Source organism: Carcharhinus amblyrhynchos, chromosome 10 (assembly GCF_965287045.1).
Source record: "Carcharhinus amblyrhynchos chromosome 10, sCarAmb.v2.hapA, whole genome shotgun sequence".
Classification (NCBI taxonomy): Eukaryota; Metazoa; Chordata; class Chondrichthyes; order Carcharhiniformes; family Carcharhinidae; genus Carcharhinus; species Carcharhinus amblyrhynchos.
This window is the reverse complement of record NC_137333.1, coordinates 51,679,679-51,699,969: the sequence shown is the minus strand read 5'-3', so window position 1 is coordinate 51,699,969 and position 20,291 is coordinate 51,679,679. Positions and strand designations below refer to the sequence as shown.

The window sequence follows — 20,291 nt, the reverse complement described above, 5'->3', positions numbered from 1 at the left end:
GAGTCCTGAAGGCTGTATTGTATCTAATCAGAAGATGAAATGCTACATTTCCAGCTTATGTTGAACTTCACTGGAGCATTACAGCCCTCAGCTCAGCTGTCCCTTGCTCTTAAGGTTGCTACATTTTGTTGCAATCTCTCTCAGCTACAGTATAAATCCAACGCATTTTCTTCAGGGATGATGAAGAGTCAAACGGGCCTGAAATATTAACTCTGTTTTCGCTCTCTACAGATGCTGCTAGACCTGCTGAGTTTTTCCAGCATTCTCTTGTTAGAAAATCTTACCTTGAATAGTTTTAGCATAATTTAATATGAAATGAGTTTCAGAATATCTCCTGTCTGATATTCAATTTTATATTCATTTTTCGTCTTTTTGTGATTTCTCAACTGCTGGAAGCCAGGAGCTTCTGTCTCCCTATTCTAATTGTTCCGTGAGTTTAAACACTTCTGACATATTGCCCCATAATCTGTGATGTTTTCATTGAAAAAGACCCAGTTTCTGTAATAAAATTGGAAATACTCAGTGTCTGGCAGCATCTGCACAGAGAAGCAGAGTTAAAATTTTCAGTTGATGCCCTTTGCTCAGACTAGAAAAAGTTAGAGATAAAAAAGTTAGAGATATTAAGGGTGGCACAGTGGTTAGCACTGGGATCAATTCTGGCCTCGGGTCACTATCTGTGTGGAGTTTGCAAGTTCTCCCCGTGTCTGTGTGGGTAGATCGGCCATGCTAAATTGCTCAGTAGTGTCAGGGGGACTAACTAGAATAAATGCATGGGGTTATGGGATTGAGCCTGGGTGGAATTGTGGTTGGTGCAGATTCAGTGGGCCAAATGGCCTCCTTCTGTACTGTAGGATTCTATGGATAACAGGTTATAAGTACAGGAAAGATGGTGAGGAAGAATAAAAGGGAAAATCTGTGAAAGGGTGGAAGGCTGAAGAAGTTAAATTGCAAATTTAGACAATGGTGCTGGTAATTGGATAAACAAGTAATCAGAAAGCAATCCTAAAGGGGCTGCAAATGGGAAAAGCAAAATCATTGCCAACAACTGCTGTCCAAAATAAAAAAAATGCAGAGATTATAATCTGAAACTGAACTCCATGTTGAGTTTGGGAGGCTGTAAACAGCCTAATTGAAAATGAATTCCTGTATCTTGAGCTCCCATGCGTGCTTGGGCTAGTTGTATGGGTGGGGTGGAAATGTTGGAGGTGATTGATGAGTGGACCAGATATTTTGGAGGGAATGATCCCAATGTTGAAAGCGGTTTGGGGAAAGGAAGATGTGGTTAGTGTGGAATGCATTTTGGAGGTGGTGAAAATAAATGAAGCTGAAATGTAACCTAATGACTTCAACCAAGTGCAGCATGTCGATACTACACTTGATCTTAGCCAAAAGGCTGAGAAGCGATGGGCAACAGATGCTGGTTTTGCAAGAGTGCACACATCCCCTGAGAGAATTAAAAGAAAACAATAGCCAATTTATGCATAGCAAGGTCCATTAATAGCAATATGTGATAGCTTAGCTTCATTGTCCTTAACTGAGATGCCTTCAGTGCTTGATTGACTGTTTTTTCTGGATAGCACTATGTGGTTTCTTCATAACGTACTTTAATTTATAACCAAACAATTCTGCTTTATAGTTCAATGTTCATTGGCTTTCCTGCTCTGCAGTAATTAGATATATCCATCTATGAGTCTACTGAGATTTCATCTTTATCAAGAACATGTTGTTCAAGATTTTCTGCCTACTCCTGTTTAATATCACTTGCACTTTGACTAGTTTGCATTGAGTTTCTAAATCCAGATAATTTATTTAAATTATTAATAGTTGGGCTTCCAATGCGAATCCCAAAGGCACCCCAAATCAGCTGCTCAATTCAACATGATATAGTTTCTCAAATAAATACTTCTTTTGCAATCTATTTCTAATCCATACCTGAGGTTTGCCCTGAATTTAGTACAACTTGGCAGTCTTTTGTATAATTTTTGTCAAATGCATTTGGAAGGTCAGATCAACTACATCATAAGGCTTTTTACAGTCCACCTATGCTGCCACTTCTTCAAAGAAGTCATTGAGGTTCAGTAGACTGGATCCTCATCTTCTGAAATCATATTTATTTCTCTTTTTTTGACTGTTGCACAGATGATCCTCAAATTTGCATTTGATAATTGATGTCATTATTTCACAGCATAAAAATGACTGACTCATCTGCAGTTTCTGTTGTCTATATTATCACCTTTTTCAGAGATTACATTGGATCTTTCTGAACTACTAGAACTAATCCAGTGTCAATTGACTCTGTTATAATGTTGGAAAATCCTTGCAGTTTATCTGCACTTTACCCTGTCTAATAGACTATTTCGGAAAGTCAGTTGGTAAAGAATAGGGCTGCAGCCAATATTTACACATTTTTATAGGCACTTACTTGGAGGCGCACATTATAAACCTATATCTTCTGACCCAATCACAGTTTCAGTTTGTCTGTCTATAGGAACACAAATCCCCAGTTAATGCCCACCATCACCTACAATTAAACAGGATTAATATTACCTTCTCTTTTTTTTAATAAAGAGAACTTAAGCATACATTTCACCAGATTTAACTTCAGAATGTTTTATTTGCCCTTAAGTTCTCTGCTTCAGCATGTTTCATTGTAGAACTTAAAACCAATAAATCAAATCTGTTCTAACCTGACTGCATAAGCATTCCAATGCTTTGTTTCTTCTTTAGATGTAACATCATCTTTCTGTGATTTCCACAATTAACCAGGGTGGGAATTACAGTTTTAAATAGGAAAGTTAATTTGAAGTTATTCTAGACCAATATATTTAAAAGCCCCACAAGCCTGGCTCCAATCACATCTCATCTTATTAAAACATTTCTCAAATTACTAATTATCGACAAATTTTGCTTTATGATGCTAATGAAACATTGGGTTATCTGTTTCTAATTGATTACAGACTATTTACTGCAAAACAGACATTATTGAAAAATATCACCCCCTGGAAGATTTATTCAGTCCATAGATAGATTTATTTATATTTCATAGCTTTCATTCTGCATTTGCTGCTGCTTTGGGCAGTTCGGAAACACTTCTCTGAAAGCATCACCCTGCCAAAATGCACCATTTATGTTGATTGATCATCACTGCCATGGCTAAGTGACCAAAAGAGCTCAAAAGATTTTTAAGGTTTTTCAGGTGTGGGAGATCTATTCAAATGTCTATATCATTTAATCACCCTTCAAAATGCATAACTACTAGTCTTGTAAGTCCCATCTTCAAGGACTTCTTCAGTACAAATCCAACTGTGACAAAACTGGTTTCCCTTATCTAGTACTGCAGAATAAAGCTCAAACTGTATCCAACTATCTAACACCCAACGTTTTTTCCACTCATTAGTTTATCCTCAAGTTTATTGTCAATCACCAAACCTTCATGGACATGAGGACTTCTCTTCTGTTATGCAGCCTTTACCTTGTGTAATCTATTCAGACTGCTCGACTTGCACCTTCACAATAGTCTGTATATGACTGTATATGATCTCTCTTTTACTGTTGGTGATTCTCTGTTTGTGATGATTTTAGATTCAGTTGCACTGCATTTTCTTACTGTTCACTTCTCCATCCTATTCTGCCTTATCCAGTGAATAAAGGTATTGGCTGGAATTTTACCAGCCTACCCACTACGGGATTGGAGTGGGCAAGGAGGGGGACCATGGAAAGGTCCATTGACCTAGGATGGGATTTTACGGTTTTGGGCTGAGTAAGGCCATAAAATCCCGCTCTATATTTTAATTGATTTGCTCCATGTACTGTTGGGAGTATAAGTACCTGGCATTTCACAGTTAAAGGAGTCTGTGACTGACATTCGAAACAGAATCAAAACTACATGTGATTAATATGATTTGTTTATTTCACCATTTTCTTTGTCAAAATTATCTTTATCATGTGTCATTTCGAGGACTCAGTCTCTTTGTCTTGTGAAGTTCACTGCAAAATTATGCTTTGAATCACAGCTGAAGCACATATTGCCTGTTCCTTGGGCATTCCTGGGATTAATTCACCGTTATTGTTTTCTTCAAATCTGTCTTTTGCTGTAATATCTAAATCTGCTAAAGGTTCTTTCATTCTTAGTTTGCCTGTATTCGATCATTCTGTTATATTGATAAGCTGCATGGTGGGTGCAGATATTTTGAAATCTGGCCATTCATTGAGTCTTTTATTCATTTTGTTGCCACAGTAGGTCTCACTTTTTGATGAAATAGTCATTTCATTCAGCTTTCCCCAGGAATTTTTTATCAAGCAACAGGTCTGATAGCATTTCTTTCCTGAGAACCAAACACCAATCAGAACCAGTTTCCTGCTCATATGAGACATCTTAGTAAGGATTTAAACACTAGTACCAATCCAGAGATCCCAAAATTAAATTTAATCAATTTTAATCTGTAAGTCCCTGACATTTTCTTCTCTAGAATGACCACCTATTCTCTGTAGTTTATCAACTTCTGAATGTCTCATAGGTATTTGGTCAATCACCTTTCTCATGGGTTTCATCTGATCTAAACGTTCATAAATATCCAACTAATAGGCTCCATCACGCACCATGTTTTGCTTCTGATTTCACTTCTTGCAGAAGCACCAAAGCCATCCCTTGTTTTCTCCTTGGTAGATATGCAATCCATGCCCATATGTCCACTTCATTCTTCCACAGGTCAGACATTCAGACTCCCAAGAATGTCGGACAGTATTACACACTAACAGTTTATACACGCTTCCTCTAGAATTTTAAATTTCCGACTAAAAAATTTACTTAGTTTCTAACTTTGCTTTTGAATAGCCGTTATTTGCTTCATGTTCTGTTCCAGAAACTCAGGTGACGAAGGATAAAATTGGAGCCATTCTTTGTAAACTATTATCGCTGTTTATTTACAGAGATGTACATTACAAACATGCACTTCCTAACCCAACCATTACTGTTTCAATCTGTTCATACTTATAAGGACACAAATGAATTCCAGTTAATGCTTGCTTACATACCATCAAAGACAATTAATGTACAATTAACATCTCCAACTTGGATATCATGCTATATCAATAATATCTTCCACTAATTGCTGCTCAGTTGCCTCCTTTTTTGGTGTTGGCATATCACTCATCTCTCCTTGTGAGTATTTGAAGGAAGTAATCACTAAGTATATTTACCATCCAAAATTTTTAATCCATTTGCTACTTGTGTGATTTTCAACTTTTCTCAGATGCGATATGTTTTGTTATTGTAAATGAACAGAACAGAGTTAAAAATGGATAGAAGAAGATGCATGGAGAGAAAAAAAAAACTGTTAAAATAAAACAACCTAGCAGGATGACTTTACCAAGCATTTCTTTGCTGATGGGTATATAATAACATAGCAGACAGAATGTATTTTATTGATGCATTACATACATGTGTAGTCTCTTTATTATGTTTTTGTCTGTTACAATATGTGTTGGACAAACAATTAAAACTCTAAGCCCAAATTCTGTGAGCTAATGCCAAAATTAGAGTTGGTTGGAAAGATGGATGGAAGGTTTCAGCTGACTTTAGAGTAGTTATTCAAATGAGAATTTTCAACACTTCTGTATTTATTCATTTATAGAATGTGGATATAATTGGCATTTATTGCCCTTCCTTAATTGTCCTTGAAAAGGTGGTGGTGAGCCAGCTTCCTAAACAGTGCAGCCTTTCATTCATCAGTCCATACTTTTCCAAATGCCAATTTAGTCCCACGTCATTGCCTACCAAAGTTTTTCCACCACTGAAGTTAGACCGTCTGGCTTTTTTTAATGTCAGATTTATCCCTGTCACCTTTTTTAAACTGGAGTGTGACATTTGCATTCCTCTAGCATTAGCCTACAGTCCGAGGAGAACTCGAAGATTATGACCTAAGCCATTGCAATTTCTACCCTTACTTCTCTCAGTACATCTGAATTGGGTGCCTTCTACTTTGAGGTTTGACAAACTTTAAAATACCTCCTTTCTTATCCAGTTATTTATCCTATTGTGTGTGTAACCATTCTATGATTTTTTGACTATCTCCTCCTTCACCACAACACTAGTAATAGCCTATTCTCTATTGAACATAGAGACGTAGTACTCATTTAATGTCAGCCATGTCCTCTGTTACCAGAAGAATGAATCCTTGTTATTCAATACCTGCCCCATCCTTTACATTACAATTATTTATTATTTATAAGTTTATAGAAGACATTTCCCTTTTATATATCCAAAGATGTGCAGGTTAGCTGGATTGGCCATGCTAAGTTGCTTCTTAGTGTCCCAAGATGTGTTGGTTAGATAGACTAGCCATGGGAGATGTATGAGGTAATAGGGATAGGGTGGGGGAGATGATGGGGTAAGATACTCTGTCAGAGTTAGTGCAGACTTGATTGGTTGGATGGCCTCTTCTGCACTGTAGGGAATCTATGATTCTATAACTCTGTATTGGCCACTCATTGGGCACTAAGCTATGCACACATTTTATAATTGCCCCTCTTAATTTGTTTTTGTATCTCTTCTATACTTTCTATACTTAGCTTAGATATCTACAGTGTTATTAACCTTACATTTGTCATAAGCCTCCAATTACTGTTTTGCCATCAATTCCTTTGACCTTTCCGTGTAACATGTTTATGCTTAATTGTTTCTTGTTCCTTTCCCTGACTATTCTAAACCTGATGATATTTCTATCACTGTTCCCCAAATGTTTGCCCACCGAAGCATGCTTCACTTGCCCCACTCCTTTTCCTAGTACTAAATTTAACACTATCTCCTCTACACAGATCAGGGAAATTCTCTTCTACACACTTCAGGAACTCCTTCTTTTCCTAATGATTTGTACTGTTACTATTTCTATCTATGCTAGAATATGTAAAGTGCCCTATGTAAAGTGTAATTTGTCTACAACTTTTCTTCCCGTTTATCACAATTTGTGATATATAGTATACACCTAATGTAATAGATTCTTTGTTGTTCTTATTTCTGACCAAATCTATTTTACCATTCAAAGACTGTTTAGTTGCTTTGTGCCTTGCTACTTCTAGGTGGTAGCATGACTGTTTTAAGGGATGATCCTTTGTGGGCAATGTGACCAGGCCTGAATCAATGGAGTGCATAAACCTGGGCCTATTGGGAATGAGGGGTTGCATTCCTGGGGTTGGAAGGCTTCAGTTGGAGTCAGAATGTTGTTGGAAGTAGACCTGTATAGTTGTGCTGTTAAACTCGTTGTATATATTTCTTAATCAATGAATCATTTAGTTTGTTACTTGTCTCATCAAGTCACCTTGAGTTACTTCATGGTACAAGTAGGTTTATGACTGATAGTGTCAGTGTCTCCTTTCCTTCCTTCCCTATCTTCCCTAAATATTTGAAATGTGTACAAACGTTTTTGATCAATGTGCTTCCAGTGCAATGCAAAAGGAAACAAGATGGCGTAATATTTTCTGAAAATTAAAGTGCTTTGTAATGGTATTAATCTGGTACGAAAAACCCTCAATATTAGTTGGACTGAAGTTCTAGTTAAGTGGAGAATTGAGTGCATCTGACACATGGTTCATCATGGCCATTCATCATGGTTTTGTTTGAGTATATCATTCATTATTTAACATTGCTGTTTCCCGTTAAAACTGCTCACTGCAGTTCATTTAATAAGATCATTTAATAGTGTTGATTTTTTACCCCCGTTGTACCCATCTTACAGCCCCACTTCCAATATCTTCGAAGATGTGTGAAAAGCTTATAGACTTCTTTATCATGAAAATTGAAACCATCTGTTCAGGTGTCATTGCTGAATTCCTCCTTTTACATGTCCACCAACATAAACATTCTTTGGATTCTCTCCTGTCTCCCTTCATGACTTTTCTGAGTCTGTTTTGCTCTGAGATCCCCTACTTATGCATTTGTCCATTTGTCCCCATTCTTAATTAAGTACTGAACAAGTAACTTCCCTTCTTGGTCTGCATAGGAATTAACTTACTGAGTCCTTCCGTTTCTTCAGATACTAGCACCCTTCCTTTCAATATTGTAGTCGTTCCCTCCCCCTTCAAAAGCCTACCCTTGGCTCTCTATCCTGACAAACTACAATCGCATCTCCAACCTTTTCAGCTTCCCTGCATGTTTGTCATTTAGCACATCAGAGCCTATCTTTCTGATAGTGTCATATTTGAAATTTTTCAATTACCTTTCTGACTCTGCCACATCACTGTAGTTCTAATCAAAATGACATCCTGTGTTACTGTGATCATGATGCACCATCTCACCTTGTCCTCCCTGACCTCTTTTTAACTTTTGACGTTGATACAATGGACTATAACATTCTCTTTCCATTGTCACTCTTCTGTTGTCAAACCCTTGCTTGGTTGCATTCTTTAGTGATGACAATTTCAATAGAAACTCTCCAGTAATTGCTTCTCTTCCTGTCCTTGTACCATTACATCCATCGTTCACCGAAAATCTGGCTTTGGTCCATTCTTTTTGCCCCTCTGCTTGCTGCCCCTTGGTGCAATTATTTAAAGACATATGGTCTTATTCCACATGTACACGTAGTTCTACCTTTCCACTGTTATGCTCCACACTTCATTGCCTATGTATCTAATCCTGGATGAGCCATAATTTTCTGCAATTAAACATTGGGAAGACTAAAGTTATCGTCCACAGTCCATATCAAAAACACAATACCATTGCCACTGATTTTGCCCCTTCCCGGCCGCTATTTCAAGATTGAGCCCAACTATTTGAAACCTTGATATTCTATCTAACCACAAGGTGAGATTCCAAGCCCATAAACTCCTTTACAGAGACAGCCTACTTCTATTTCTGCAGCATTGCCCAACTGTGCGCATGCCTCAGTTCATCTACTTTGTCATAGGAAATGATTGAGGTCGAATGTTGCATTCTCAAAGGGAAAAATGGATCAACGTTTGAATGGGAATGTAGAGACAACATTAAGATAATGGAATTTCTCTCCTATGAATTGAAAGACCTATTCCTATGCTGAAATGTGTATGGTTCTAAGAGGTATGATTAGCTCCAGTTTTGTCAGGAGGATTGCTGTAAACTGCAGCCAACTCAAGTGGAATATGCATAAGCAAACCTATTCTTGCCTTAGTACAGAATAGTTAAAAATTGGGAGCATACCATATTCCTGCAAACTTAGGCATCTTTGCAATTTATAGTTGTACTTTTTTCAAAAATTTGAAATTACATTATCCATTTTTGTGGCCTTATGTTACCACTATCCACAGCATTTATGCCGGAAATTTGAAAGAATGGAATCGTAATCGAAGGACTTCAATGTGCTTGTACTGGATTTTTGAAAACTATTCAAATAGTCTCTCGTTTCTCCTCTTTTCCTATTGGCCTGTAATTTTCTTCTCTTGAAATATTTATCAAATTCCCTGTGGAAAGATTTATTGAATAGATAATTCATAGTTGATTTGCCAACTAGGCTTTTGGGGATCTTAAGAAAATTCATTTTATTTTGAATTTCAATGTCTGCTTTCCTTTTTGTTCTTCTGGCTCCACCAAGTCCTTAAGGGCTTGTTAGCATTACTGGTCTAAAGTACAGTCTGGCATTGCTTTTTCAAAAATGAAATGAAAAGCATACAACAATATAAAGGCAAGTCAGGCTATGTGACTTCTGAGACGATAGGTGAATAATGCTATTCTTGTGAACAATGTTGGATCTTACAATGTACTTCTGCTTTGTTGAAAATAAATGATCATGTTTAGCATTCTCTCTTGAGAGAGCCTAGGATTCCCTCTGTGAATAAAATCTGCTTTTCACACTGTAAAATGATCTGTGTTTTGATGTGTACCATTCCATTGTGGAAAGGTCTGCTTAGCTGAAGATTAAGTGAAAAATTATTGGATTTTTCAGCAAATGTCTTAGAAAGAGAAGAGAGTGGGAGAATATTCTGAGGTTCCAGTTTTCTTGGTGAGTATCCATCAGAAGAACTTGAACTCCACATCCTCAAGATATCTCGAAGCACTTTGCAGACAGTGAATTAGTTTTAAAGTGGAGTCAGTAGTTGATTTATTGACAAAATGACAACTAATTTGCAAGGTCCCACAAACAGCAAACTGTTTTACTTATATTGTTGATGTATATTTGTTGGGCAGAACACAGAGCGAACATCTGCTGTTTTTCGACAGGTGCGACATGATCTTTTACATCAACCTGAGAAGGCCTTGGTTTAATGTATCTGAAAGTTAGCACCTCTAACAAAGAAGTCTGTCCTCATGTTCAATATATAGTGTATCTTACTTCACATGGTGAAGTTTTTATTTGTGTTTGGATATGGAATGTCAGTGCTAAAGAACAGATGTTGACATTAAGGGGTGGTTAATATGACTAGGTTCCAGAATCGCGACACTCCTGACTTTGATGCAGGTTCAGTAGCTGCTGTTCAAGAAGTTGGACTGTCAGTATTTATGGCATAATAGAAGACCATGCTGGCTCTCTGTAGAGGTAGCCAAAAATCCAATTTCCCCGCTCTATCCCCATAGCCCTGTAAAATTATTTCAGTCAAGTGCCTATCCTACTTCCTTTTGAAATCATTTATTGTCTCCACTTCCATCAGTTTTTTTAGGCACAGTGTTCTAGGTCATTACCATTCGCTATGTTAAAAAACTTCTTCCTTAATACCTCTGCATCTCTTTCCCAAAACCTTAAGCCTGTGTCCCCTTGTCCTTGTACCATCAACAAATGGAAAATGTTTTTTCTTTGTCTAGCTCATCTAAATCTGTTATAATCTTGTACACATTTGCCACATTTTACCCCAATTTCTTTTATCACAAGGAGACAACTTCAGTATTTCCATTTGAAGTTGTAACTAAAATCTTGCATCCATTTTGGTAAATCTCCAATGTATTTTCTCAACGATCCCATTTGGTGGCAGTCTTCTATCGTGTAAAGCGTTGATTAGCGAATGATGCTGAACTCTGTGTTAAGTATTGCCTGGTGTGACACGGGAGTCCCATCCTGGCATGGTAGTCTCTTGCGTTTCCTTCAGAGGAAGACAGTGGGCTGAGATTCACTGATCTTTATTTTGTCTGGGTCCTCTTCTTGGCCAGCTGAGATTTTCATTACTGTCTGCAGTCTTCAAATCTCAGTCTTGAGATTTGAAGACTGCAGACAGTAATGAAAATCTCAGCTGCAAATGTCTTTATGGTAGAGATGTGGATTGCCAAGAGATTTAGAGCTACTGATGATCTTTAGATATCTGGCTATCATCTGTCTAGTGAATGTGGCTGAACCAGTGCAGAAGTTGATAGTTTTGCAAGTTGATAGTCTGTGCAAATTGAGTTAGTACACTTCAGAGTTGTTGACCTTGTCTTATCAAGAGATGCCAAGTATACATCTGAGACAGTGAAGGTAAAAACTTCATCGTTTTTCATGCTTCGTATATATTGTCCAGGTCTCACCAATGCATTGAGGTTTGATAGACTCGCAAGGACCCTCGCATCCTTCCGCAACTGTGGTGACCAGAGCTAGATGCAGTATTCTAATTGTGGCCTACGTCCTGCTCTTGTACTCAACACCCCCACTTCTGAAGTCTAAGATTCGTTTTGCTTTTCTAACTACTCCTTTGGCTTGTCTTACCACCTTTAAATGTCTACACACATGAACCACAGGTAGTTCTGCCCTTTTACATTTTTTCAAAACTGTGCCATTTAGCCTATCTTGTCTCTCCCTATTCCTTCTCCCAAAATGCATTATCTCACAACTCTTAGTATTCAAGTTCGGTCTGTCACTTCTCATTCCATTCTGCTAGCCTACTTATATACTATTGCAGGTGATTGGTTTCATGCTCACTGTCAGCCACAACTCCAAAATTTGGGATCATTGATAAATTTTGAAATTTTACTTTTTATTCCAATATCAGAATAGGTTATCTGTAGCAAACAAAACAGTGGCTTTGGCACTGACCCTTTGGGAAAATCACTGGCTACCGTTCAGCAGTTTGAAAAAAGACATTAACCACAACTTGTTGTTTTCTTTGTTTAAGCCAATCTTTTATTCAAGCTGCCACAGACCTTTTTCCATGAGCTTCAATTTTGTTAACCAGTCTTTTATGCGGTACTTTGTCAAAGATATTCTTAAAATTCACGGAGCCAACATCCGTTGCATTCCCTTTACGATCGTTTTCTTGTTACTTTATCAAATGATGCAGTTTGATTAGTCAAGCATGACCTTTTTTTTTACAAAGCTGTACTGACTCACCTGAATTAACTTAAACCTCTCCAAGTGGCTATTGATCTTTTTCCCCCTGGTTATTTGTTTCTAAAGCTATCCCATACCCACCGCTAATGTTAAACTCTCCCACCAGTAGTTGGTAGGAATGTCATCATGACCTTTCTTAAATAAAAATGTCATATTTAACACAGTCCAATCCTCTGAGCTCTCCCCTCTAAGTTCTCCAGTCACTCAGTATCTGTTTGGCAAGGGCACTGATGGGACAGGAAATGTAAAATGATAACTGAGATGGTATTACATAGGCCACAGGAGTATGATGAATATGCCATTTGATGCATTGAACCTACTCCATCCCTACTACAATCTCTCCATCCACCAACTGTTTTCCGTCTTATGAAGATCAAATATTGCTATATTCACGACAAATTGCCAGCTGACTACTATTGCCCAATATTCGAGTGCTGGAGCGTGAACTGCTCTTAAGTGGATTAAAATTGTTTTATTTGGATGGGCTGGCTTATTTATGCACAGATTTGCCTTTCACTGTACTAATATCAGCTGAGAACAGTATTTATAATAGAACAGCAGCTTTAAACAACCAGCAGTCTAACATAGCCAACACTGAAGTGTTAATATCCTCTTCCGTTGCCAATCTGTGAGCTCAACTATTCCAGTATTTCAGCAGTTAAAACGTTTTTACAGTTCCTATGTGCTACTGCTAATAATCCTTGCATTTCTATGGAACCTTTAGTATAGAAAATGCCTCAAGGCACCTCACAGAGCTGCAATTTAAAGAAAGGATGCTGATCTAAAGAAGGCAATATTTGGATGGGTTACCAAAATCATGGGTGGAATTTTAGGAGGTTTTTAGAAATAGAAATCCACAGCCTACATTATTGAAGATTCGAATTCCAATGGTGAGGCCAAGGGGTGAAGGATTCACAAGACTCTTGTAGTGAATGCGTATTATTAATTTATTCTCTTGCTTAAGATTACTTGAATGCATTATTGCAGCCTTCTGTCATACTTTGGCAACATCAGGCTAAAATTTTAGAAATTTGATCTGATAAAACTATTGGAGTACCACTGATGCTTTGTTATAAACCTGTTGAAATTCTGAATGGGAGGCTAAACTTTATGGGGAAAATAGTAATTATGCAACAGCATTAAATAACATAAAACATTGCAGGGCTGTTTTTGTGCAACGTTTAAACTCTTTTGTTTCTAGAATTTTTATTGTTTAAAATATTCCAAATTAAGATCCTAAATGTCATGGGTTTCTTTAAAAAACTAAATTCTAATTGTGGTAGTTAGTCAATAGCTTGCGTTTTTCTTCTGTACTTTAGTTTTTCACTCTCCATTTTTTTGGTCACTGTGTATACTCATTTTTTGAAGTTCTCTTGCTCTGCATCTCTCCATTGTCACCTCTATTCCTGATTTAAGAAGTCTCCTTTACAAATAGTCATTTGGAGACATAGAACTTGAATATTGCTGAACAAAAACATTTTTATCGAAGTGTTTTGGTTTGGTTTTATCAGGGCAATCACGAGTCAAGCTTGGCAGTTAATTTCAGAAACCATTAACGTACATTCTCCATGGCAAAGATCTCTACCAATCAGAGTGTACTTACCAACCAATCAGCACTCTCTTCTCATGCAGTATGAAACTGTTGTTTCCCCTGACATTGGTATTCTTCTGATTATCCTGATGAGTGCAAGGTGAAGTGTTTGACAAAATGTCTTTTTTCAGCAATATGTAAGTTCCCTTTATATCATTCTCTTTTGACTGTGATTTCATAGCTCTCCTACCACGCATGAAATACTTTGTAACACCTCTGTGAACATAAGGATTGTTACTGAAGTTTAACTTGTTGTTTTCCTGGCTACCAGGCATTGAGTTTTTCTTGAGGTTAAGTTGGTTTAAATGTAATGACCATTGTCAAAAATAAGTATTTTCGATAGATGAGCATGTCAACCTTGGAATAAAGGTCTGTGCTACTTTGGATAAGAGATTGGCGTAAATGGTTTTTATAAACTGCCCCATGGTAGCCAGTGATTTTTCCAAAGGGTAAGTGCAGGGGCCACTGTTTTGTTTGATATAGATAAATTACTTTGATATTGGAATAAAAAGTAAAATTTCAAAATTTATCAACAATTCCAAACTTGGAGTTGTGGCTGACAGTGAGCATGATACCAATCAAATGTAACAGTATATAGGTAAACTAGCAGAATGGAACCAGAAGTAGCCAATTGAATTTGAATATGAAGAACTGTGAGGTGATGCATTTTGGGAGAAGGAATAGGGAGAGACAAGATACACTAAATGGCAGTTTTAAAAAGCGTGAAAGGGCAGAGTGACCTGGAGTTCATGTGTGTAGACCTTTAAAGATGGCAGGAGAAACTGAGGGAGTTGTAGAGCGCACACTGAATTTCTCCACAGCCGAGGGAAGGGGAGGGAAAATGTCATTATTTTATAATTATATATACTATACCTGGTCTATAATTGCCTACTGCTGATGTTTAGAGCCAATAGCTCCAACTCTGCCAGTCGTACCATTCTGCATGTTGTCATAAGTTATGACTGTAGCTCCCTCAATGCAATCTCCTGTTTATGTTACCATAACTGATTTCATTACTTCATGAGAAAAATTGGATAACTCAACTTTTCCACTTCAATGATGCTTTTATTCTGAGAGTTGATTTTTCTGAGCCATTTCTTTACTAAGTTGTGATCCGATAGGCAGGAATCTGCATTAAATCTTTAAAGTATAGCATTTATGTGGCCAGGTCTTGCACCTCAAATTAGCTGATTGCATTCACATAATTTTTCTTGATCTCCAAATATAAGTACACCAAAAGTATGTGACTTGTGCTTGCTGCAAGGGAGAACAACTGTCTGAGTTCCCAGCTGTGCACGTGTATGTGGTGCTTAGTGTGGTAGCTCTGAGAATTATATCATTATTCATTGCTGTAAAATACTAAATGACCATTTCAATGTTGCTTTCCTGATTCTGATTACCTGACCTTCAACTCATGTCGTTGTACTTTGCACTATAATGAATCTTGTATTCATACGTTGAGAATTTCCTGTGAAGGAAAGCTATTGTAGTGGTCACCTTAAATAGTGTAACTATTCTGGGCAGACGTTTCTGAAGGTTAGTTTGGGTGTACAGTACATGATCACTTTTTCATAGAAGATTCACAGAATCCCTACAGTGCAGAAGGAGGTCATTTGGCCCATCAAGTCTGTACTGACCACAATCCCACCCAGGCCCCCCTCCTGTAACCCCACACATTTGCCCTGCTAAGCTCCCTGACGTTAAGGGGCAATTCAGCAAGGCTAATCAACCTGCACATCTTTGTATTATTAGATGGTGCATGAGTTCTAGACCTAATTTTCATACAACATGCTGCATTTGATTTTTCATGTTAAGTATTTAAAGAGGTTCATCATTGATTGTTGAAGTGTGATGCTTTGCATTTCATACTTGAACCAATACACATAGCGTTGTCATATGCTATGCAATATAAATAGCTCAAAGCTCAGATTTTTGAAATGGTTTGTTGGTGCCATCACTTTATGTGATTATTTCCTGTGTTGCAGCTTTAAACCAATCATCTTTAACTTGTTTTGACAGAGAGAAATGGTTTTTTGTTGTTATGCAACGGAACATTTGTACTTAGAACACCTGTGTCATGCCCAATGAGCACTGTGAAGCTTCACATGCTGCAGCATTTAATATTTATAAAAATCACAATCCTAAATAAATTAGATTTTGAGACTTTACCTGTTTTCAGTTTTATACAAGGCAGCTGTGATTCCTCCTATTTACCTGAAGAAAGTAAACTGGTTTATCATTTTAGTTTAATGAGCTAAACATTTTTGTAACTCTGTTCTGAATATTATTTTGTGCATTGCTTAGACTGCAAGTAGGAATAAACTGATCCTGTAGATCTAAACACTGATTTATTTACTAGGCTTGTCATTTATAGGACAATACTCTCTCTATGAAGAATTAATTCACAGTTTCATCTGGGCAGGAAGTTAACTGATTGGATTTGTATTTTGTATGTAGGATATGCTTGAGGGTTTCTTTGATTATTTAAAAACCAATTTCCCTTCTCACTGTACTCAGTTGTCCTGCTTGTTTTAACAGACAAAATTTAAATGTCATCATTAAACTCCTGGTAAACAAGAAAATAAGCAAGGAAGGTGCTATGCTCTGTGTTTCCAGTCCTTTGTATTTCCCATAAAACAATTCATTTTTGCTGAGAAAACAAGGGACATGTTGAAGCTTTGAATCTTGTACTAATCAGGACATTTTACAAGAATGCTGACGTAAGAGATAAACAATTTATTATATGAGAAGAAAGTGCTGATTGGTTAGCAAGTAGACACTGGTAGGGGTGTTGCCATGGAGAATGCACCAGGTGACTGACAGTGAACTACCAAGTTTTGTTTGAAATTGGAATCAGGCAGTTTGACCCTGATTGCTCAAGGCATGGCCTTGAGGAATGAGTCAGCAAATGGTTGTCATTTATTTTGTTTAGCAGAAACAGACACCATGTGTGTATATGTTCCTTCTGCCTGTAAAGAACATGGCCAGTATGTATTAATGTATGTAGCTTCCAGAGTATGAAAAACTGCCGTACTGTAAGCCCACTGGCAATCTTGGTTGTCAGTGCAGTTTTTAGTACACTAGGGATTATTTAGTAAATGTTATCCGATTGTAAAATCACATCTAATGTTAGACACTGTGTTTCTCAGTTTTGCAAGTAGGGCTGGTCTGTACCTTTCCTGTTGTGAACTGCAGAAGGGACACAATCTGCCAGGGGCACAATCTGCAAGTCTTTGAGATGTATGGCCTACATTTTTAGTATCACATTGGCACTGAAAGTCATATACCACATTACTCATTTGTGTAATAGATGGAATATCTTTTTGACTTGACCTTAGCATTCTTTTCAGTGTTGAATTCTGCTGGTATTGCTACAGCAGAATAGCAGTGTGAAAGAGCTGGATTCATCTGTTGTTCAAACTTTTGAAATACATTGCCCTTTCAGGGTGATCTAAGGTAGACTGGTCACTTTTCAGAGCTGATAGCGATGACCTTGGGTCCGTTCGTATGTTTGCTTGATATACAGCACAAAGTGATCTGATCTGGGTAGATATTATCCTGAAGGAAGCCTTTGATGCACCCTATTTCAAGTCTTAAAGGTACAGACAATGTGAGTGGAGAGAGGTTAAGCACAGGTTAAAGCGACATGTATTGTCTCCAGCCAGGATAGTTAGTGAGATTTTTCAAGCGCAGGCAAGTTGTGGGGGTTACAGTTAGTGTGACATAAACCCAAGATCCCAGTTGAGGCCATCCTTGTGTGCGGAACTTGGCTATCAGTCTCTGCTCAGCAACTCTGCGTAGTCGTGTGTCATGAAGGCCACCTTGGGGAACGCTTAACCGAAGATCAGAGGCCAAATGCCTGTGATCGCTGAAGTGTTCCCCAACAGGAAGAGAATGCCGTTGCCTGGTGATTATTGAGCAGTGTTCATTCATCCGTCGTTGTAGAATCTGCATGGTGTCCCAGTATACCATGCCTCGGGACATCCTTTCCTGCAGCATATCAGGTAGACAACTTTGGCCGAGTTTTAAGTGTATATACTATGTATATACAGCACTTCACTGTACCACCACTTGAAATGTATGCCCAAGCTGTCAGGAGGTGTGTCTACACCAAATACGACTTGACGTGTATGTCCGAGCCATCAGGTGTGTCAACACCAGATTCATCAGCTGCGCTCACAAGACGGCCCTGAACATCACCCAGGCACAATGCAACGCCATCTGCGCTCTGAAGACCAACAGCAACATTGTCATCAAACCAGCAAAGGAGGGGTCATCGTCATACTGAACAGAACGGATTACTGCAAAGAAGTGTACTGACAACTGAACAACGAGGAACACTACAAATAGTTACCCGTAGATCTGATCAAAGAACACACCCGCCAACTCAACAGACTGATTGAAGACCTTTGATCCAGAACTTTACAGCACCCTCCGTGCTCTCATCCCACGTACTCGCCACGTTGGAGATCTTTACTGCCTCCCAAAGATACACAAGGCAAACACATCCGGCCATCCCATCGTATTGGGCAATGGGACCCTATGCGAGAACCTCTCTGGCTACGTCGAGGGCATTCTGAAACCATTGTACAAAGAACCTCCAGCTTTTGTCGCGACACTATGGACTTCCTACAGAAACTCGGCACACATGGAGCAGTTGAACCAGGAGCACTCCTCATCACAATGGATGTCTTGGCACTCTACACCAGCGTCCTCCATGATGATGGCATTGCTGCAACTGCCTCAGTACTCAACGCCGACGACTGCCAGTTTCCAGATGCAATTTTACAACTCGTCCGCTTCATCATGGACCACAATGTCTTCAGCTTCAAAAACCAATTCTTCATCCAGACACACGGAACAGCCATGGGGACCAAATTCACACCTCAATATGCCAACAGCTTCATGCACAGGTTCGAACAAGACCTCTTCACCGTACAGGATCTTCAACTGATGCTATACACTAGATGCATCAATGACATTTTCTTCCTTTGGACTCATGGTGAACAATCACTGAAACAACTAGATGATGACATCAACAAGTTCCATCCCACCATCAGACTCACCATGGACCATTCTCCGGAATCGGTTGCATTCTTGGACACACACATCTCCATCAAGGATGGTCACCTCAGCACCTCACTGTACCGCAAGCCCACAGATAACCTCACGATGCTCCACTTCTTCAGCTTCCATCCTAAGCACGTTAAAGAAGCCATCCCCTACGGGCAGGCCCTCCGTGTACACAGGATCTACTCAGATGAAGAGGATTGCAACAAACAACTCCAGACGCTGAAAGATGGCCTCATAAGGACAGGACATGGTGCTCGACTCATCGATCGACAGTTCCGACATGCCACAGTGAAAAACTGCATCGACCTCCTCAGAAGACAAACACGGAACATGGTGGACAGAGTACCCTTTGTCGTCCAATACTTCTCAGAGTGGAGAAGCTATGGCATCTTCTCCGGAGCCTTCAACATGTCATTGATGAAGACGAACATCTCGCCACATCTTCACTTCTTGTCTTCAAACAACCACACAATCTCAGATAAACTATTGTCCGCAGCAAACTGCGGTGTCAATACACATCTCTTTAACCTATGCTTAATGCTTTCTCCACTTACATTGTCTACACCTTTAAGACTTGATTAGCTGTAAAGACTTGCATTCTAATCAGTATTCTGTAAACTGAGCGTGTGCCTTTATATGCCCTGTTTGTGATCAGAACTCCCCACTCACCTGACAAAGGGGCAGAGCCCCGAAAGCTAGTGGCATTTGCTACCAAATAATCTGTTGGACTTTAACCTGGTGTTGTGAGACTTACTGCAGCAAACTACCCAGCCTTTCGGAGAACCACATAACCCTGCCACAGCAACCTCTGCAAGACGTGCCAGATCATCGACATGGATGTCAGCATCTCACGTGAGAACACCATCCACCAGGTACACGGTACATACACTTGCAACTTGGCCAACGTTGTCTACCTAATGCACTGCAGGAAAGGATGTCCTGAGGCATGGTACACTGGGGAGACCATGCAGACGCTACGACAACAGATGAACGAATACTGCTTGACAATCACCAGGCAAGGGTGTTCTCTTCTGTTGGGGAACACTTCAATGGTGTTCTCCAACAGAATTCGGCCTCTGATCTTCGGGTAAGCGTTCTCCAAGATGGCCTTTACGACATATGACAACGCAGAGTTGCTGAGCAGAGACTGATAGCCAAGTTCTGCACTCATGAGGACGGCCTCAACCATGATCTTGGGCTCATGTCACACTATTCCTAACCCCCATGGCTTGCCTGGGCTTGCAAAACCTCACTAATTGTCCTGGCTGGAGACAATACACATCTCTTTAACTTATGCATAATGCTATCTCCACTCACATTGTCTGTACCTTTAAGACTTGATTACCTGTAAAGACTCGCATTCCAACCAT

The 20,291-nt window shown here is 38.9% G+C and overlaps 1 protein-coding gene and 1 pseudogene across 1 annotated transcript in view; one reads left to right on the top strand and one right to left on the bottom strand.

The window, feature by feature from the left end:
* tmem135 (transmembrane protein 135) overlaps positions 1 to 20,291 on the top strand; it is a 392,480-nt gene that overhangs the window by 308,677 nt on the left and 63,512 nt on the right. The window lies entirely within an intron of this gene.
* On the bottom strand, positions 1,301 to 1,405 carry LOC145349611 (U2 spliceosomal RNA; annotated as a pseudogene).